General features: G+C 37.9%; 1 pseudogene across 1 annotated transcript; it reads right to left on the reverse strand.

Moving 5' to 3' along the window:
- Positions 1 to 483: 483 nt before the first annotated feature.
- On the reverse strand, positions 484 to 21,667 carry LOC145803611 (pectin acetylesterase 9-like; annotated as a pseudogene). The gene is made up of 10 exons (XR_014345538.1): positions 21,528 to 21,667; positions 19,970 to 20,012; positions 8,484 to 8,729; positions 4,747 to 4,796; positions 2,826 to 2,886; positions 2,009 to 2,065; positions 1,840 to 1,917; positions 1,648 to 1,753; positions 1,281 to 1,429; positions 484 to 744 (listed from the first exon to the last, which is right to left on the reverse strand). The product of XR_014345538.1 is annotated as a pectin acetylesterase 9-like (transcript).
- Between the last annotated feature and the right edge of the window lie 1,285 nt (positions 21,668 to 22,952).

Here is a 22,952-nt window from a genome sequence, read left to right on the forward strand (position 1 = left end):
GTTCCGTAAGTTTCCACAACTCACATTGGTCCGTCCCGAGGTGTTTGAGGTGTTTCTCGGGCCGTCTCGTGGCTGTTGCACAATTTTGGCCCCCGAAGGCTTATTTTCAAGCTTAAGTGTGGAAAAGTACATTTTTGGACTTAGTTTTCAAACCAGGAGTCTCATGCTAGTTCCGTAAGTTTCCACAACTCACATTGGTCCGTCCCGAGGTGTTTGAGGTGTTCCCCGGGTCGTCTCGTGGCTGTTGCACGATTTTGACCCCCGAATACCTATTTTCAAGATTAATTGTGGAAAAGTGCGGAAAAGTGCATTTTTGGACTTAGCAATTCTCTCAAGAAGAACTATGTTTGATTAAATGTACAAATGGTATATACCATTATATACTAACATGATTCTCATCAATTATCTGTAAATACTCTGTATCCTTTTTGTAAGAAAGAGAAGAGAGCAATTCTCGCAAAAAGAACTGCTCATATTTTTCACCTAATAATTAAATCCTTGATCAGACCTTAAATATACTCAAAAAATTGTGCATTAGATGAATAAAATCAAGGTCCATGCACTCCAAATGTATTTTTGAGAATCATTAGCAAGCTTGAATCATTTATCAAAAGGTAATACCTGAACTGAACCTTACGGTTTCAGCCTATCAAGTTATGGCAGGTAGAATCACAAGGATATGCAGTCAATTTCCTTGGTCACCCTTCTTCCAAAGTACCAATCGCCTACTGCTTCTGCAATGGTCTGTAAGAAATTGACTGGTTGTTACTCACTATGAAAACTTCATTAGATTTAAAACTTATTATTATAGATGAAATCAATGATATTAATAATAGTCAATGGTGCATAAATTTTTGTAGGGACTAATCACATCACTAAAATGGCAACCTTAGATATTCTATGCTAATAGAACAAGTAATATTCAGTCATGAACTATAACACCACACCATGGCATGCTTTGTCAACTTATTACATTATATCAGTCATAGATTATGATTTCTAATTAAATTTGTACACACATAGGATTGAATCATTCTATGCATGGGTTGTAGAATATTTGACATGACTATGACGCATACCAATCTAGTTTTACAATTTTTTTTGGATATGTAACTTTAGATCAGACTTTGAGAGCTGAGCATTCATTTCATAAGTGTATTTACTTGTCATTGGTGCTTCATAAATGGACAAATACAAAAGAGGAGAAAAGCACAACTAGAAAATGACAGCAACTTATTAAAGCTATCATATCCACCAAGGAAAGGGGCTAGTTTGTAAACCTTATTGTGCACTCTAGGGGAGTCTGATGTTAGCCATGTATCTTGTGACTCACTTTGGCAATGCGCAAAACATGAGTTTATGAACATCCCTCCTCTTTTTGAGTATTTAAAAAATAAACTCAAAGCTGCAAGCATATTTTTCCGGAACCCTGAAGAATAGAAATTTTAATAAACATGTCTATCATAAAGGATAACACATATTAAAAATTACATGCAAAATTTATGAAAGTTTTATATTTAATATGAGAGGTATGCTCTCTAAATTGAAGATAATCATCATTAAAAATAAAAATGAAAAGAAAAAAGAAATATTAGAAAAGAATATCGAAAGCAATTGAAATTTAAGAATGTAAGGACAAAAAATAACCTTGCAAGATATTTGTCTGGTTTGTATTACATGCCGCTGGATTAAGCCTACAATGATTCCAATGCCCACTCAAATCAGCAGAAGGTGGCACCAATATGTGATGGAACTGTGATAAGAAAGTAATACTCATTTTTCACTATTACCTCAGAAGCACTGAAAAAAAATATGTCATAGGACTTTAATTTATCTTACTTGGTACACATCATATGCTGAGTTTAAGATGAAAAATGGTGTCTTGATGTCTTTTAACGCATACTGCGGACAGAAACACTGCCAAAAAAATCATGTCAAAACCATGCCAAGCAAAGTTGTGTTTTTAAGTTGAGTCAAGGAACAAAAAGAAGCACATTAGAAATCGTACTTGTTTTGGATAATAAAGAGAACCTGTGCAATTTTTGTCTAGATTTTGTTCTACACCCTGTCAAACAATTTTTCACACATAAACAACGATGACAACGATGAAAAACATCAAATGTCGTAGAAATTTAATAGGAAGTGTTTAATAGCTTCTAAAGGCAAATTTGGTGCAACCTCGCTAGTTTTCACTTTGCTAAAATGCACAATAAATTCCATAAAAGAAGAACAAAAAGAAATAAAACCTTCTTTAAACAAAGATGGTATGGTGGAATTGGCAATGGCATATGGCTTGCCAAAGCATCCAACCCATCCCGCAGTATTTTAGCTCTAATACCATGCTACATTGTCTTAGATAGAACTCAACCCCAAAAGCTATCTATTTGAGGTGAGAAAACCCTCATGGTTATATATTGCACATTATTTTTTTACCATGTGACATGGGACTTTCTTTCATTGTTTTCAAGGCATAAGAAAACATAAATAAGTTAGATTGTGGGCCATAAATGAACAAAACACAAGAAATCGAAACACGAGAGCAGGCATGAGTGATGAGCAGGGCAAACCACAACATTTTGTTTATCATCACATAAGTCTACCTTCAGTTACTCTAAGGAATTAGCCGAGTGGTAAAAACTTAAAAGATAAGATTCAAATGAGGCATTTGTTTACTAGTGTCATTTTCCATAGAGTAAACTATAATTGCATAGTAATGCTTCACAGAAATAGAATAATCGAAATTTATTATCCATATCATATAAGCACCTACTATTATCTCAACTGGAACCATTACAATACTTACTTCTTCATATGGAAAGATTTACCAGTAAAGAAATAAGATCGCTATAGAAGGATCTAATAGTGTGATTCAAGCTTATGTCTCTTCTGCAAAGAAAAGGCCAAAAATTAATTTTTAAAAGAGGGAAAGATAGGATACAAAATTACAGATTAAATTTCTATTTGAAGGAAGGTACTTACATTGAAGAAAGATAGGATACAACAAATCGTTAAAAAAAAAAATAATGGCACATGATGTATATTATACATTGAGTTATATTCAACAAATCATTAAAAATAAAAAATAATGGCACATGAATCTATGTGTATACATTGAGTTATATTTAACTATTGAGTTATATTCAACAAATCATTAAAAAAAGAAATAATGGCACATGAATCTGTGTGTATACATTGAGTTATATTCAACTATTGAGTTATATTCAACAAATCATTAAAAAAAAATAATGGCACTTGAATCTGTGTGTATACATTGAGTTATATTCAACAAATCATTAAAAAAAAATAATAATGTCACATGATGTATATTATATATGCATTGAGTTATATTCAACTATTGAGTTATATTCAACAAATCATTAAAAAAAATAAAATAATGGCACATGATGTATATTATATATATATTGAGTTATATTCAACAATCTGAACAACAAATCAACTATTGAGTTATATTCAGAATCTAATTATAAATAAAATATTCAATATGAACACAGAATAGGATTTGTTACAAGGTTCATATGTGGGCCTCATAAATTGTAAAGAAGTTTTGAATTAGGGCAACAAAACATGATTAGATATGTGGGACTCATAAATTTGAAAAAGAAAATGATGAATGATTCTACAAAGTTCAAAAGTATTATTATTACGAAACTAAATTTCCTAGTTGAATTGTTGTCAAGAAAATGGAGGAATATGCAATAAATAAAAATTTGAATTTTTGTGATGTCAATGAGGTTCTGAAAACTCCAAAGAACTCAGCATTACAATATCAAATCTGATTGGCTATGTTGCACAACAAAACTGGGCTCAATTAATAATTCACAGTATGTTTCTTCAATAAAAAAAAAAAAACACAATCTTGTTCCCCAACCCCCTTTGATATGTCTGTTTCTATATCTATATCTATATCTATATATATTGGTGTCCATCCATCTCCTTGGGATTATATGATCCAAGCTTGTACTATTTTCCACTTAGCCTCTTATATCCCTAAGTTTCAAATGCAATTCATGACAAATTAGGCACTCTATAACTGATGTAGAGATGCGTATGAAATGAACGAAAAACACAAAGAAAACAAGAATAATATTTTATATATTTCTCTGAATTTTATTACTAAAAAGATAATTACTTAATCTCAAAATCTTACATCCCAATTTATAATAAAAAAGAAAATCATGACTGTGTCAATAACTTCAATATTGGGCTAAATGGAATGCATCATATTTCATGCAATTCAAATAACTACTTGAACAGCAAAGGTCTTTTTCTTCTCATGTGGTTCATAATCATACAAATCTTAAATGTTCAGTCATTACCAAAACTCTGATTCGAATTACAATCAGAAAGTATACAAAAAAGTAACTAAAGAAAGAATTAGGATGGAGAAATTAAACCTAAATCTTTCCCCTCCAGAAACAATACTTTAATTTACTTTCACAGTATCTTAATCAAATTACAAGGTTCATATTGTCCAAGAAGAAATTTGTTTTTTTATAAAATATCAAATTACAAGGTTCATATCTTAATCAAATTACAAGGTTCATATTCAGAATCTAATTATATTAAGAATTTAATTATAAATAAAATAGAGCAGGATATATATATATATATATATATATTATATGTATAACAATATAATGTATACAGAACACAGAGTAGCAAAAGAAAAGAGAGAAAGAGAGAGCATCGAAAGAAAAGATCAACGAGAGAGAGAGAGAGACTAACAGATCAGCGGCGGTGAGAAGAGGAGATGAGATCGGCAAGGGAAGGAGAGGCTAGATCGGCACAGCAGCGAGGGGCGGTGAGGAGAGGAGAAGCTAACAGATCAGCGGCGGTGAGGAGAGGGTGACGTCGGTGAGCAGAGTGAGCCGATCGACGATGAATCTGTGTCTGAATCGATGAGGAGAGTGAGCAGCGGCGTGTGTGTGTGTGTGTGTGTGTGTGTGTGTGTGTGTGTGTGTGTGAAATAGGTTTGAACCGATAAATTATTGTGTGTTTGAGGCGCGAAAACATTTTTTCCCCCCTAAATATTTAGTAACTAAATTATTTATTGGTGACAAAATTATTTCTTCACCAAAGATATAAATATTGGCCACAAAAATCGTTTTGTCACTAAATGATATTAAAATATTAAAAATTATTGGTGACAAAAATATATTCGTCATTAATAATTTTATAATTGGTGACTAATTTTTTCGTCACTAAAAGTCTCAAAATTTTGACACCCTCCGAAAATATTAGCGGGAAATTATTTGGTGACAAAAAAAATTATAAATAATGACGAAAAATAATTTCGTCACCTAATTTTTTTATTATGATTTAGATTGGTGACGATATTTTATTTTTTTCTCCAAAAATGGTAAATTTGGAGACGAAATATGATTTTCGTCATTAAAAGATACCTATATCGTGACAAAAAAAAATTTCGTCATTAGTTTTCGTCTCTAAAGACTATTTTTGTTGTAGTGTCCCTTGTATCTTTCCTTTCTCCTTCTTGGCTATAGAATTAATTTTGAGTTTATCTTTGCCTTTAGATCTATGGGTATGAGTAGATTCCAAAAGTTTAGGATTCTTTTTCAAAAAAGATTTTTTAAATTGTTTAACAAAAGCAGCCGTAATCTTGGAATCTATCTCACAATCCTCATCAGAATCCTCTCCAACTCTATGAGCACTACTAAAAGCAATATCTTTTTGTTTCTTTTTGAAATTCCTATGTGCCTCATAAGTTTGGAGATTTCCAACCAACTGATCCAGCTTGAGGTTGTCAACATCTTGAGCCTCCTCAATAGCCGTAACTTTTGGTTGGAACCAATCGGGCAAGGATCTCAAAATTTTTCCCACAACTTTGGATTCTGGTATTTTTTCACCTAAATTGAAGCTGGAATTTACAATGTCAATCAACTTCACATAAAATTCATCAAAGGTCTCACTATCTTTCATTGAAAGGTTTTCGAAACTAGACGTGAGCTTTTGAAGTTTTGAGCATTTAACAGAAGGAGTGCCCTCATGAATAGTTTGTAGGATATCCCAAGCCTCTTTTGCGACTTCACAATTGCAAATTCGACGAAACTCTTCAGGTGTGACAGCGCAAAAGAGAGAATTGATAGCTTTACTATTCCAGCTACTATTTTGGTAATCAATTGTGTCCCACTTTTCAATTGGTTTGGGGAAAGTTACTCTATCAATGGTAATTGTTGGTTCGGTCCACCCATTCATGACAGATTGCCAAACTTTTTCATCTATTGATTTCAAAAACGATCTCATCCGAGCTTTCCAAAAAGAATAATTGGATCCGTCAAGTAGGGGTGGTCGAACCATAGAATTTCCCTCACGAATTGAATCCATTATCACAAATCAAACAAGATCTCGTTCTAAAAGATATTTTTTTTAAAAAAAATAGAACGACCTGCTCTGATACCAAATGAAAAATCTAGAAATCCCTTAGATGTTGATTTGTGATTACGTATCAATTTAAAGCAATATATAACAATCCCAATCAAACAATCAAGACAAATCGATACAACGATTTTACGTGGAAAAACCACAATTGGACACCTCCAATTGTGATAAAAAAAACCATGGGCAACAGCCACAAAACAATCCACTAAGAAGATATAAAGGAATTACACAGGTATACTCAATTACCTAGCGAATCCACGCCCGAATTGAACCAACCTCTATGTGTCTCTTCTAACCCCGTCTTCACCTCGAAATTGTCTTAACGATGAGCCACTCTGGAATCCACCAAAGCTTCAGGCTCGAATTATTCAGAATCCACCGAAGAACAACTCTCTCTTTTGTGTAGAATCAACAAACAAAACCTTTGATGTATGCTTCTTAAACCATGAGTTGAATACTCAATAAAAAACATCAAAGAAAACTAGCAAAATATCCCCAGATATAAACCTTAGAATCCAAAAAGAAGATCTGGTGGACTTATCCAAGTTTTTGGAAGAAAACCAACTACTTATAGAAAACCAAAGTAATCCTAGTTTTGGAATAAAACCAATTCCTTATAGAAATCCACGAATCTGTGTTCGCGCGGTTTGCTCGAGCGTGGTAATTCCCGCTCGAGCGGAGGCTTCAAAATTGTGTGATTCATATAGGCTTCACGCTCGAGCGGACGTTTCCACGCTCGAGTGGAGAATCACCCCATCCAGTACTTTTTCAGGCGAAACAGAGATGCTGTGAGCTTGCAATCCCCGCTCGAGCGTCACTTTCCCCGCTTGAGCGGGATGACCAAAATTGGAAAATCTGGAAAACTAGATCCTGTTACAACCTCGGTTTTGATCCATGGAAATTGACAAAGGCACGATTCGGGTTGGATTTGCATCTAATAAACTCAAAGCCTCACTGAAATAAAAGGTGCGAAAACAAATACAACTGAAAGGAGTTTTGTCAAACGGGGTTGCCAAGAATAAAACCTAACAGATATAAAATTCATATGTGATATATGTTGAAATACATTGGAAATGGAAGTGGAAAATTGTGATCACAAATGGTGCATTTGTGTCGAAGTTTGGTAAATGGTAGGATGTTGCATCGCATGGATAATCATTAGATTGCATGGTTGATTATTGTATTGCATGGATAATTGTTGCATTGGCACTTCAATACCTTGCATGCTATAAATATTGAATTGGGATTTGAAACTTTGCATTGAGAAAGAAATATTGTGAAATGAGATTTATTGAAATGTCTTGGGGTAAATACGTTGGTAAGTCTGGATAGGAGGTGTAGATAAAATTGATTAAGTTGGCCTGAGTGTCTGGGGTGAAAGACCGAGAACATGCGCAGAGGACGTACCACGTGCCTTCCGATTAGCTACCGGTGAAGTGGGGATTTGGTAGTGCTAGTTATGCCTACTTGCAGACACCAACCTAGGGAATACCTGAGTCGTATTTACCACCCCTTGAAATAAATTAATAAATTTTGAATTGTTGAGATTTCAAGTTATCATGGAGCATGATAGTTTTCAAATGATGTAAATGCGATTTGGTAAAATGTATATACTTTGTTAAGAATTCTCTACTGGGCTTTATGCTCACCCTATGGGGTTTTGGTGAAAGAAAGGATGTGGCAATTCTGCCGAATTAGGGCGTGGATATGATTGTTGAGAGCATATGGCTCCTCTTTTGTTGTGATGTATTTTTTCTAGCTGAGGGCTATAATTGTATGGGCCCGAGAGACCATTTTTGTGTAACCGGGCTTAAACCTTGGAATTTGTAAGCCCTTGAGGGCATTTATTTATTTTTGAATTTGATGCTTTACATGCTATAGATTCATGTATTTGATATTAATGAATGTATAATTCACATGTGGATCTATTTTTGTTCAAACTTTGAAGATCTAGTAATGTAAAGGTTGGAGAATTACTTCTTTTCTTATAATGAGCGTTAGTTGATGTATTAAATGATGTTATAAATTTTTGGGGCGCTGCAAGTCCAATGAAATTAGCTTACACACCCATGATGTTCCCAAATCATCTGCAAGTCAACCATTGATGACCACTTAATTATGTCATGGTACTTCTCTAAGCGTTCCAACTCCTTGGTTATGGCATTTGAACTAAGAAAATAAACATCGGTTAGTAATGTTGTAACAGAGGATGAAGTCCATGCATGGTTGAGGTACTCCTGAAGTGTTGGCATGAATCCATTGTAAGACCATCTTGCCTCCTTCATGTAATATTGGCATAAATCTTGCCACTGCAACATTTGAAAAACATGGGTTAAATTTAATTATTATAGTTTAAATTATATCAAATTTGTCATTTAATTTTTTACGTTGTGTTGATTTAGTCCTATTGATAACATCAATTAAGACGTTAGATAGAATAGTCAGTTACACTATTGGTCCCTCTAGTTTGAGCGAAATCTCACTTTGGTCTTTGTAGTTTCAATTTAAACAATTTAACCCCTACACTTTAATTGTATTGCAATATGGTCTCTCTGTCACTTACTATTAGAATTTGGAACAAAAATTAACCATGTGTAAAATTAGAGGAATCAAAGTAGAAAGGGACTATATTGCAACAAAATTGAAAGTGTAGGGACTAAAATGACACTTCGCTTAAACAACGGAGACTAATGGTGTAATTTATCCTAGATAGAAATAAATGGTAAAATGGCACATTCAAAAAGGAATAGACTATTTTAAGGGTAAATTACAATTAGCACTATAGCGATCCCGGATTTACCCTTGTTGTACAGTGATCTGGACATGTGTCCGTAGATGTTGGTAGTTGATTATTATCTTGTTTACATCCTTTTTACTTCATATTTGAGTTATAGGATGTGTTGGGCAGGTTTGTTATAGGTTGGTTGAGTTTAGAAACCAAAACTAGTTGCCCAGATTTTGACCTGTCCGCTCGAGCGGGGGTTTCGGCGATCGAGCGGGAATTGCACCCATCCAGTATTTCTTGTGCAGTGTTGGACAATCGAGCGTGGAGTTGGCCGCTTGAGCGGGGTTGTGTGAGTGACGCTCGAGCGGGGAGTTAGAAGCTCGAGCGGAGACCTGGTTCTGTAAAAGTTCTGGGAGTGTGTATCCGCCGCTCGAGCGGGATTGTTGACGCTCGAGCGGGAGTCTGTGAGTGACGCTCGAGCGGGGCGACTGGGTTTAAGTTTCGAGTTTTGACTTTTCAAATAACTTTTTCACTTTCTCTTCTCTCTCCTACTTTTCCAAAAACACCATTATTGAGCCTCTCACTCTAGAACTCTACCTTCTCTCTAGGTTTTGATCTAGTAGGAGTGATTTGCTCATCTTTGGCCTTTACAAAAAAGTTGTTGATCGTTGAGGGCTAGATTTTAATCTGAAAATTTCGGGATTTGGAGCACGTTGGGTTTTATCATCTTCTCCCTTGGGGCTCCGAATTTGAGGTAGGGATATCCTACTCCTCTCTATGGATTTTGTCTTTAAATTTTGGTATTTTGAGATGTTGGGGTTGGTTTGGTAATTTTGTGAAAGTTTGGGGCTCTTGTGTAATTTTACAAAAGTTAGGGTTTTATTCGTAATAAACCTAGATGCATGTTTGGCATAGAGAAATGGTATAGATGTTGAATCATTAATGAAAATGGGACCTTAGTGGTTGAAATGTTAATTATGGAAAATGACCTAATTACATTGTTTGATTAATTGGGTTAATTAATCGTGAGAAAAGAGGTTATGAAATGGAAATGTTAAGATTGGGAATGTATGGGAAAAAGGGTGTAGTTGAATTATTCATCACTCACCAAATTGAAATGTTGAATGAATATCCATTTGTGCATTTATTTCCTGTTTAGAAATAATTGCTTTGGGCTATCAGTGGAGGATAGTCGTGATTGTTGTAGACAATGCATGATGATTAGGCAAACGGAAACTAATCAATGGAATGTGTCATGGAATTTGACGGTTGATAGAATACATTAACTGTATGCATTGAATGATGGTATATAGAACCAATGTGTTTGTATACGTTATGTGTAGAGGAGGAGATGGGGGATGTACTCCGCGGTTTAGGGGAAGATGGGGGATGTACCTCTAAACCGGATAGAATTGGGAGAAGATAGGGGATGAACTCCGTAGATACAGCTCATATGCTTGTCTAGAGAAGTGAAGATAGAGCTAATATGCTTATCTTTGTGAAGTATAGATATAGCTTATATGCTTATCTGTGAATGTGGGATATTGTTGTTATACATATCTGTTGAGAATGTGGATATAACTTATATGCTTTTCTGTGAATTTGGGATATAGTTTTTATACATATCTGTTGAGATGATGATAGAGCTAATATGCTTATCTATTGAAAAAGGGAAAATGAAAAGTAACTTGGACTTATAAGTAGGATGGCATAAAATGTGATTTATGTGGATGTATCAGTGTTGGCCATCTATCAATTGCTAATCTTTTAGTCATTGTTCATGGCTGGTTTAGTGTATTTCTACTGGGCTGTGGCTCACCCTATATGGGAACATCATTTTCAGGTGCAGGTAGCATGCCACCTCCAAGGTCATAGCTTGGGAGGCTAGAGGCGAGCAGATTGTTGTTGTTTTAGTTTCTTTTTGATGTATTACATGTATATTCAAGCCAAGGGCTTAATGTGTAGATGAGTTAGCACTATTTTGTTGTAACCAAGTGTTAACTTGGAAAGCTGTAAGCCCATAAGGCATTTTGCTTTTGTTGTTAACATGTAATACTTTTGTAATGAAACTCTGATGAATAGAAGAAGGTGGTTATTTCATATGTCAATGAATGTCTTATTTGATGGGTTTAATGTCTTTATTTTGAGGGCGTGACAACTTGGTATCAGAGCGTACCGGGTTCGAATACTTTGGGTACGTGGGAAGTGATTAGTATCACAATGGGTTTGTCTCGCTAGATAGAGACTTAGATGTAGTATCATATGCTATGCGCTTAATTGATAACATGCTTATGTGACTATGTGGGTATGGGATTTAATTTCTAGGATATTGATTGGATCCTTGGGTTTCTGGGAGTCTTGTTGGAAAAGCACTTGATCAATGCTGTTTCTAACCGGAACTCTAGTAACGCCTCGGGATTATCATTATCCGGAGATGAAATTCGTAAGTGCTTATGTGTTTATGCGCTTACGTGGAGTGAATTACAGTTGTCCATGCATTAAGTGTTTATTTTTGACACATTTGTGAATGTGCTAACGTTCTGTACTACCTTTGTTAGGATGTCAGGACGAGGAAGAGGTGCTAGGCGTGGTAGGCCTGCGAGGCAGGAAGTACCGTTACCGGAGGAGGTTCCGGCAGTGCAGGAGAGAGTTGGCTAGGCCAATGTGGCCGAGCCAGCGGGTCAACAGGCCATGGGTGCCTTGGCCAGAGAGATAGCAGGAGCTTTGGGTATTCTTAGAGCTGGGAATCAGGCAGCTGAGGCAGGGCCTTCTTTCTTGAAGAGGGAGTTTTTCCGGTCTAATCCGGATGAGTTTATCGGGGATCCGAAGGAGCCACTGAAGGCTGATGAGTGGCTAGAGCAGATGAGTAAGACGTTCGAGATGCTTGGCATCGAGGACGGAGCACTGAAAGTGACCTTGGCATCCTTCCAGCTGAAGGGAGATGCGGGTCAATGGTGGAAGTACGAGAAGGCTCGTGTTGGTGGTACTTGGGAGGCGTTTGTGAATGCCTTTCAGGAGAGGTTTTTGTCTGCAGCAGCTAGGGAGAAGCTGAGGGACCAGTTTAGCCAGCTTAAACAGCAGGGCTTGTCAGTGGCCGAGTTTGAGGCTACTTTTACCAGTCTGTCCAGGTTTGCACTTGAGCTGGTGGCGTCTGAGGAACGCCGTTGCTATGAGTTTGAGCGGAAGTTGAGGCGGGACCTCAAGTTGAGAGTTGGTGGGTCTTACATCCGAGAGTATAGACACCTGGTAGATGCCGCTGCTCATATGGAAATTATGATGCAGGAAGAGGAGGAAGAGCAGAGGGGCTCCAAGAGGGGCCAAGATGGCCAGGGTGATGGCAGGAGACAGAGGGGTTATAACCCTCAACAGCCTCAGGGTGCAGTTTCTAGATCGACCTTTCCAGTGCCGAGTGCAGGACCGGGGAGAGGCAATCAGGGGGAGTTTGCTTGTTACAAGTGTGGCCAGCTGGGTCATAAGGTTTCAGTTTGCCCGCAGAAGGGTGGAGGTCAGAGAGCTGTTTCTTCTTCAGCTAGGCCGCAGAGTCAGAGTTTGGGCAGGGGGCAGCCCTTGTCTTGTTATCAGTGTGGACAGCCTGGGCACCTAAAGAGGTTTTGCCCGCAGTTGAGTGCCACTTCAGGAGCGTCTGGTTCTAGACAGACGCAGGGATTTCAGCCAGCTCAGTCTGTGCAGGCCTCGAGGGCCAATCCGGGGGCTTCGTCGTCCCAGTCAGTGCAACAGTCGTATGCTCCTAGAGGTGAGCAGGTAGACCAGGGGCCTACGGGACGCGTGTATGCTGTTACCGCGCAGGATTTAGTGCCGGCTCCATCAGTAGTGAGAGGTACTTTTCTGTTTTGCAACTCGGTTGCTAGTGTGTTGATTGAGACGGGTGCATCTCATTCTTTTGTATCTGCTGGATTTGCATCTGTTTTGGGATTGGAGTTAGCACAGTTAGCATCTCCTATTTGTGTAGTGTCACCTATTGGTGGTGAGTTGATCCTGAAACAGGGTGTTAGAGGTTGTGATATAGAGGTCGCCGACCATAGGCTTCCTTTTCCGTTTGTTGTCATGCCCATGAAGGGTTTTGATGTTATTTTGGGTATGGACTGGCTATCGTCATACCGGGCTGTTATCGATTGCTACCGCCAGAGGGTCACGTTATGTACCTTGAGCGGGGAGTGGTTCCATTTCTTGGGAGACCGGGTTGGTAGTGTTTTACCACCGGGGTATGATTCGCGAGGGCGAAGTGAGCTTAGTGGTCTACTTGCTAGCTTTGAGAGAGGTAAGAGTGGTGAGACCCAGCTTGTATTGCCAAGGGTGGTTTGTGAGTATTCGGATGTCTTTCCCGAAGATCTTGTTAGTTTGCCACCTCACCGAGAGATAGAGTCCTCTATTGATCTAGTGCCCGGCACGGCGCCGATTTCTATGGCACCTTACCGTTTTGCTCCAGCAGAGTTGGTTGAGTTGAAAGTTCAGCTCCAGGAATTGCTAGATAAGGGTTTTGTTCGCCCTAGTGCTTCACCGTGGGGAGCACCGACCCTCTTTGCTAAAAAGAAAGATGGTGCCTTGAGGTTGTGTATTGACTACCGGAAGTTGAATCGGGCTACGGTTAAGAATAAGTACCCTATGCCCCGTATAGATGATTTGTTTGACCAGTTGAAGGATTCCCATTGTTTCTCTAAAATAGACTTGAGATCGGGTTACCACTAGTTGAGGGTCAGGGAGGAGGATATTCCGAAGACGGCATTCTGTACGCGGTATGGCCACTATGAGTTTCTAGTGATGCCATTTGGGCTTACCAATGCATCGGCAGTCTTTATGGACTTGATGAACCGGATCTTCCGGGAATTCTTGGATCGATTTGTAGTCGTTTTCGTGGACAACATTCTTATCTATTCGCCTTCTGAGGAGGAGCATGAGGAACACTTGAGAGTGGTGCTTCAATTGCTTAGAGCCCATAGGCTGTATGCCAAGTTTGGGAAGTGTGAGTTCTGGCTGAGGGAAGTCAAGTTCTTAGGCCACGTGGTATCCGGGGAAGGAGTGTCTGTTGATACATCCAAGGTAGAGGTAGTGCAAGATTGGGCACAGCCTAAGAGTGTGTTTGAGATCCGCAGTTTTCTGGGATTAGCTGGGTATTACCGCCGGTTTGTGAAAGATTTCTCCAGGTTAGCATCACCGTTGACTAGACTGACTCGGAAGGGAGTCAAGTTTGTGTGGAGTGAGACTTGTGAAAAGTCATTCCAAGAGCTGAAAGTTAGATTGACCACCGCTCCGGTGTTGATTATTCCGGAGAGAGGGTTGGGTTATGCGGTTTATTGTGATGCCTCACGAGAGGGTTTGGGTTGTGAGTTGATGCAAGAGGGGAGAGTGGTAGCTTATGGCTCACGTCAGTTGAAAATACACGAGAAAAATTATCCTACACACGACCTGGAATTAGCGGCTGTGATCTTTGCCTTGAAAATCTGGAGGCACTACCTTTATGGTGAGAAGTTCGATGTGTTCTCGGACCACAAGAGTTTGAAGCATCTGTTTACACAGAAAGACTTGAATCTGAGGCAGAGGAGATGGATGGAGTTCATTGAGGATTATGATTTTGAATTGCATTATCATCCGGGAAAGGCCAATGTTGTGGCCGATGCCCTTAGTAGGAAATCCATTAGTGATGTAGCTTGTATAGCCATCCGGGAATGGGAGATGTTGGGTGCACTTGGCGAGTTTGATTTGCTACTGGGTGAATCTGTTGAGGTTGCGGCCTTGTTTTCTGTTGTTGCGCAGCCTACACTTGTGACACGAGTGTTAGAGGCACAGAGAGGTGACCTTGAGGTAGAATCCACCCGAGAGAAGATCTCCAGTGGGAAAGTTGAGAAGGGTTTGACGGTGTATCCCGACCTGAGTGTGAGATACCGAGACCGTTTGTTTGTGCCGGAGTCTTGCCGAGAGGAAGTACTCCGAGAGTTCCATCATTCGCGCCTTGCGGTGCATCCGGGAGGTACTAAGATGTATCAGGATTTGGGTCGCCAGTTTTGGTGGCGGGGTATGAAGAGAGATGTGGCTGTTTTCGTATCGAAGTGCCTTACTTGCCAGCAAGTGAAGGCCGAGCATCAGAGGCCAGCGGGTTTGTTGCAACCCTTGCCTATTGCCGAGTGGAAGTGGGAGCATGTCACTATGGACTTCGTCATAGGTCTTCCGAGGACTCAGCGGGGTAGTGATGCTATTTGGGTGGTCGTAGACCGGTTGACTAAGTCGGCGCATTTCATTCCTATGGGCGTGAGAGATTCGGTAGATCATCTTGTCGACTTGTATATTCGGGACATAGTGAGATTGCACGGGGTCCCAGTGACGATCGTCTCAGATAGAGATCCTCGTTTTACCGCCAGGCTGTGGCAGAGTTTACAGAGTGCCTTGGGCACTAAGTTGACCTTTAGTACGGCTTACCATCCTCAGACTGACGGGCAGTCCGAGCGTACTATTCAGATCCTCGAGGATATGCTTCGGGGTTGTGTCCTGGACTTCAGTGGGACGTGGGAGAGGCACTTACCCTTGGTAGAGTTTGCCTACAACAACAGCTTTCAGTCTAGCATCGGTATGGCACTGTTTGAGGCCTTGTATGGCCGACCGTGTAGGTCTCCAGTGTGTTGGGCCAAGGTGGATGATGCACCTTTGTTGGGTCCGGAGTTGGTTAGGGAGACGACGGAGAAAGTTGAGCTTATCCGTAGGAGGCTTGTTACAGCCCAGAGTCGTTAGAAATCTTATGCTGACCGTAGGAGGAGGCCTTTGGCTTTTGAGGTAGGTGATCATGTCTTTCTGAAGATATCACCTAGGCGAGGTTTGATGAGGTTTGGGAAGAGTGGGAAGTTATCCCCTCGATTTATTGGTCCTTTTGAGATCCTTGAGAGGATTGGCGAGGTTGCTTATCGGTTAGCTTTACCGCCGCAGTTGTCCGGAGTTCATGACGTGTTTCATGTGAGTATGCTTCGGAAGTATGAGCCAGATCCATCACATGTATTGGATTGGACTGAGTTAGAGGTAAATGAGGATGCCTCGTATGAGGAGAGACCGGTTCGGGTCTTGGATAGGCGGGATCAGGTCCTGCGTGGCAAGACCATTCCTTTGGTGAAAGTCTTGTGAAAACATCACGGAGTGGAGGAAGCCACTTGGGAACGTGAGTTGGAAGTCCGTGAGAAATATCCGGACTTGTTTGTTGATATGTAACCTTGTATTTAGATTTTGAACTTAAGAGCTTTTATATATGTCTTAAGTTGTGAAACATTGACAATGTTTTGGTTTATTAGAAGTATGTTTTGGAACTTGCCTCATATGGAAGTTGAATGTAACATTATATCTGTTGAATATCTTGTTGAAATTGGAAAGGAAATGCGTAATGTTGATGCATGTTGAAAGTACATATGTTGTTTACATATTGTGAAATGTCTCTTGTTAAACGGATGGAATGACCGGTAATGGGTCGAATTGATGAATGTTAAAGTGTAACATTGTTTAAAATGGAGGAAAACTTGTTTTTGAAAACTTGTGCTTAATTTCGGGGACGAAATTCTTTAAGGGGGGAGGTTATAGCGATCCCGGATTTACCCATGTTGTACAATGATCCGGACATGTGTCCGTAGATGTTGGTAGTTGATTATTATCTTGTTTACATCCTTTTTACTTCATATTTGAGTTATAGGATGTGTTGGGCAGGTTTGTTACAGGTTGGTTGAGTTTAGAAACCAAAACTAGTTGCCCAGATTTTGACCTGTCCGCTCGAGCGGGGGTTTTGGCGCTCGAGCGGGAATTGCACCCATCCAGTATTTCTTGTGCAGTGTTGGACGCTCGAGCGTGGAGTTGGCCACTCAAGCGGGGTTGTGTGAGTGACGCTCAAGCGGGGAGTTAGAAGCTCGAGCGGAGACCTGGTTCTGTAAAAGTTCTAGGAGTGTGTATCCGCCGCTTGAGCGGGATTGTTGACGCTCGAGCGGGAGTCTGTGAGTGACGCTCGAGCGGGGTGTTTGACGCTCGAGCGGGGCGACTGGGTTTAAGTTCCGAGTTTTGACTTTTCAAATCACTTTTTCACTTTCTCTTCTCTGTCCTACTTTTCCAAAAACACCATTGTTGAGCCTCTCACTCTAGAACTCTACCTTCTCTCTAGGTTTTGATCTAGTAGGAGTGATTTGCTCATCTTTGGCCTTTACAAAAAAGTTGTTGATCGTTGAGGGCTAGATTTTAATCTGAAAATTTCGGAATTTGGAGCACGTTGGGTTTTATCATCTTCTCCATTGGGGCTCCGAATTTGAGGTAGGGATATCCTACTCCTCTCTATGGATTTTGTCTTTAAATTTTGGTATTTTGAGATGTTGGGGTTGGTTTGGTAATTTTGTGAAAGTTTGGGGCTGTTGTGTAATTTTACAAAAGTTGGGGTTTTATTCGTAATAAATCTAGATGCATGTTTGGCATAGAGAAATGGTATAGATGTTGAATCATTAATGAAAATGGGACCTTAGGGGTTGAAATGTTAATTATGGAAAATGACCTAATTACATTGTTTGATTAATTGGGTTAATTAATCGTGAGAAAAGAGGTTATGAAATGGAAATGTTAAGATTGGGAATGTATGGGAAAAAGGGTGTAGTTGAATTATTCATCACTCACCGAATTGAAATGTTGAATGAATATCCATTTGTGCATTTATTTCCTGTTTAGAAATAATTGCTTTGGGCTATCAGTGGAGGATAGTCGTGATTGTTGTAGACAATGCATGATGATTAGGCAAACGGGAACTAATCAATGGAATGTGTCATGGAATTTGACGGTTGATAGAATACATTAACTGTATGCATTGAATGATGGTATATAGAACCAATGTGTTTGTATACGTTATGTGTAGAGGAGGAGATGGGGGATGTACTCCGCGGTTTAGGGGAAGATGGAGGATGTACCTCTAAACCGGATAGAATTGGGAGAAGATAGGGGATGAACTCCGTAGATACAGCTCATATGCTTGTCTAGAGAAGTGAAGATAGAGCTAATATGCTTATCTTTGTGAAGTATAGATATAGCTTATATGCTTATCTGTGAATGTGGGATATTGTTGTTATACATATCTGTTGAGAATGTGGATATAACTTATATGCTTATCTGTGAATTTGGGATATAGTTTTTATACATATCTGTTGAGATGATGACAGAGCTAATATGCTTATCTGTTGAAAAAGGGAAAATGAAAAGTAACTTGGACTTATAAGTCGGATGGCATAAAATGTGATTTATGTGGATGTATCAGTGTTGGCCATCTATCAATTGCTAATCTTTTAGTCATTGTTCATGGCTGGTTTAGTGTATTTCTACTGGGCTGTGGCTCACCCTATATGGGAATATCATTTTCAGGTGCAGGTAGCATGCCACCTCCAAGGTCATAGCTTGGGAGGCTAGAGGCGAGCAGATTGTTGTTGTTTTAGTTTCTTTTTGATGTATTACATGTATATTCAAGCCAAGGGCTTAATGTGTAGATGAGTTAGCACTCTTTTGTTGTAACCAAGTGTTAACTTGGAAAGCTGTAAGCCCATAGGGCATTTTGCTTTTGTTGTTAACATGTAATACTTTTGTAATGAAACTCTGATGAATAGAAGAAGGTGGTTATTTCATATGTCAATGAATGTCTTATTTGATGGGTTTAATGTCTTTATTTTGAGGGCGTGAAAAGCACTTTTGCATTTTCACCAAATCTCACTTTGGTCTTTTCACTTTCAGTTGTAACAGTTAATGCTTTATACTTTAAATCAATATCTAATTTCATCTTTCCGCCCACATACTGTTAATAAAGCTAATGGAAATGGAAAATGAAGGGACTAAAGTGAGATTTTGCTAAAAGTGTGAGGACTAAAGTGAGAATTTAATAAAAGTGTAAGGATGCTAACGAAACAACAAAAATGTCACATATATTTTAAATGACAAATTTCGTCAACTTTGTTATCGAGAAATGAATGGAAGGGTAAGATTGCAACTTGAGTTAAAGTGTTGGGGATTGACTGTTAAAAGTAAAGTAATTAAAGTGAGATTTTGGTAAAAGTGAAGGCGTACTAAGTGTAATTTACCCCTATTTTAAGTTGGACAACAAACCCCTCAATCATTTATAGTAGAGTGAATGAACTATTTTAACCCTTGATTTCAATATATTTTCCCAAGAGACATTATCAATCAGACTATATTGACATGATTTAAAAAATTCGAAGGTAGAATTGCTATAATTAGAACTATATGAACCAAATGACACAAAAGGTCAACTTTATAGACTAATGAAAAAATTAAATTGGGCCCTTTTTCACTGTCTTTCTCTCATTTTTTTTTTGTTTTGTTTTTTTTAAATAGTATAAAATTGAGCATAGTTTAAGTAAGCTAATATACACAATCTGTTTGAATGTGACCAAAATAATTATAAGGTAGTTTGCTTAAATATAAAATGGGTATGAATACCTTTTTTTTAATGTACGGGAGGATGTGGACACCATGTTCGTTAAGAGCATATTTGATTGGGTGGATTAGAGCATGAGATTGGGATTATTAATCCGTGGGCCCAATTATCTTATGTTTGTTTTAACATTTTGGTTTGGAATTATTAATCCAGTGGATAATTAATCCAACAAATTTGTAGGATTATTAGTAATGGGGTAGGAGTGAGATTATTAATCCAATGGATATTGATCCAATTGGATAGTAAATATCACACTAATTTAATAGGATTATTAATACTTCACTATTAGTTTTGTGAATCAAACATGACCTAAGAGTGCAATAAGCCATTTCATTAATGGAATTAATTAAACTAAGGAAGCATACCTTCATGTAGTTCGGAAGTTGTTCTGCTGCATTGGCATCCCTTCTGAGGCACAAAAGTATTTTTAAAATTTTTTGTTAAAAATTTAATTAGTTTTTCTATTTAAACAAAAAATAATTATAGAACTTAATATTACCCTCTCATATAAAGCTCATAAAAAGGTGGAATCCATCTCACATTAGAGGGTTGTGTCTGATTCTATTATCAATTTATGTGTTTTTAGATATTTTAAAAATTAAATAGTTCAGAAGTTATTTAGCTACATTGACATCCCATCTGAGATGCAAAAGTGTATTTCAAAATTTTGTGTTAAAAACTTAAATAGTTCTTTTATTTACACAAAAATTAATTACACAAAATAGAATACAATCATCTCATATAAATGTAAAGCTCATAAACAAACCCATCTCATATAAAAAGATTATGTCTACTTCTATAATTGATTTATATATTTTAAAACTTTTTAAAACTTAAAATCTTAGCTAAGAGCAAATTAAGAAGCATGTGGCTAGTGCAAAGGTAGTTCCTTGCTACTAGTACCAACCTGTCAATGGCATTGGTGAAAAGTTAGAGTCCATCCAAGGTACCATATGCATCATAAACATCGTCAACACATGTTGCCAATATATTGATCCTTGTTTCCATGCTCCTATAATGTTGGAACTTAGGGTCAAAAGCATCTCCCAAGACCATAAATAATTATCCATCACCTTGTCCCTAACAAAGGGCAACTTTTGCCTCCATCCTATTCCCACCACCTATTAATTATTATATAAAATATCATGAAAGATAAAATAATATACCAACAGAAAATTAAAAATAAAAAGGTGACAAGTTTAGATTTTACCATTGCAAGCGTGACTTCTATTTTAAAAGAGCACTGATTGGTAATTTGAATTTGAATTTGTCCAAAATCATCCAAATTTTAGTTTGCCGGTCAACTGGCACGAAGGTCAAAGTCGCGGTCGACAATGGTGACAACTGCGGTAGACAAATGTTTTACCGGTCGTCTGGGTGGTCAACCGGAAAGCACAAATTCGGGTTTTTGGACAAACTCAAATTCAAGTTACCAATCATTTTTCATTTTAAAAATGCCAATCTCACACATTTTGGTTGAGAATTATGTATAGGGTTGTTAAATGAATAAAGCTATTTGAACTTGACTCGTGTTGGATTCATTAAAAATTTGTTCAAGATCGGGTTCTTATTTAAACAATCCAAGTTTGAATACATTTCGAAACTCATTAAGTTCTCAAATCAAACTTAAGCAACTTACTACTTAATTTGAGAAGTATGTGCCCTTAAAAATAAAATAATCAAGTTAGTTGAACTCAACTTGTTATTGGCTCAATTAAACCTCGCTTGACATGAGTTTGAAAGATAAACAAGTCAAATTTAAATACATTTTGAAGTCGTTAAAATTTTTCAAACCAAGCTAGAATAAACTTTTTCAGTTTGGTAATTATATAAATGAAACTGCCACATCATTATGTATAAATATCCTAGTAGAATAGCATTTTTCCTACAGGTTAGTTCCATTTCATGGAAGTGATTATTTACCTTGATGTATGTTTGAGGTCATCTTGGTGAATTCCTTGTAACATGTTGAAATCCAATTTGGCAAACTCAAGCAACTTGGCATTCATATCCACTCTCCTCTCATATGCATCAATGAACCACATTGCCTTCAATTTTGGCATTGCCTAATGTAATGGAAACTCCAAAGCATGACTCACAATATAGCGACTCAGGTTAAGACCCGATCCTTTTATACTCTTTTGTATGAATTTTATACATGTTCATGTGATTGCTATCTATTTTGGTCCAATATTATCATTTGAGTTGAGTTTGGGATCTGTGAGGTGATGTTTTGAACAAATTGGATTGAGTATGTCGGGGAGGTTTTGACTGTTTTGTTTTCAGTTTGCTCGAGAGGTGTTTTTATCGCTCGAGCAGTCTTTTGTTTTTCCTACTTTCTGAGTTTGCAGTCTGAATTTTTGGGAGTAGAGCGTTCTTTGCTCTAGTGGCATTTTGTTCACTCGAGCGACCTATTTTGCAGGGATAATCTTATTGGTGTTTGGGTTCTTTATTCGAGCCTAGGTTTGGTTGCTCGAGCAGTGTGTTGTGTATGAAGCTCGAGTGGTGTTTTGTTCGCTCAAGTAGTCTGTTTGTATAAAGCTGCAAGGAAAGTCACTTCTTAGTAAATTTTTGAAGCTCTCTCTCTCTACAATATCAGGAATCTCTTTACTCTCATCTCTCACTAGAATTCTTGTATAAATCTTCTGATTTTTCTCAATTCGTTGGTTTCTCGGTATCTGTGCTTTAGGATTAAAGGTAGAGCTCGACGAGAGGGTCATTTTGATCTAAAAAGTTTGAGTTTTCGTCTTTGTCAATTTTAGGGATTTGCTCATCTTTTTTCCTTGCTTTGATGTTGGGAATTTTTTAATGTTCTACATGATATTTAATTTCGTATGTGCTCCTACTTGGGTTTCAATTGGGTTTGAATTGATTTATAAAAGAGGGACTTTTGGATGTTTTCTTGGAAATGATATCAGAATTGTTTATGGTATTAGGACTTGAGGAAGTTGCTTTTAAAATATGAATGTTGGCAGAAATATCTGTTTTGGTATTATGGAAAAAACCTTGATGATTTCTTTATTTGGAAACAAGGAGAAAATGATGGTATCTTGGAAGAAGGTTATGATTCTTGTGTGAATTGGAAAAGTGAAGTTTGAACATGTAGCTGTTGCTCCTACGTTTAGATTATGAAATTCTATCAGTCTCTTGAAATTTATTTATTAAATGGAGATATTTGTTTTGGCTATCGGCGGAGGATAATATTGATTGTTGTAGCAATTGCATGAGAACTAGGTTAACTGAAACCCATTTACTCATGCATTTAATTTGAACATTGGTTTATACTCATTGCATTGAAAGGTATCGTTTTGAGAAAAAGAGATAAATACCGTGGTTAATTTAGTTAGG

The sequence above is a fragment of the Camellia sinensis genome, chromosome 12, assembly GCF_055761805.1.
Source record: "Camellia sinensis isolate YWXY chromosome 12, ASM5576180v1, whole genome shotgun sequence".
Taxonomy (NCBI): domain Eukaryota; kingdom Viridiplantae; phylum Streptophyta; class Magnoliopsida; order Ericales; family Theaceae; genus Camellia; species Camellia sinensis.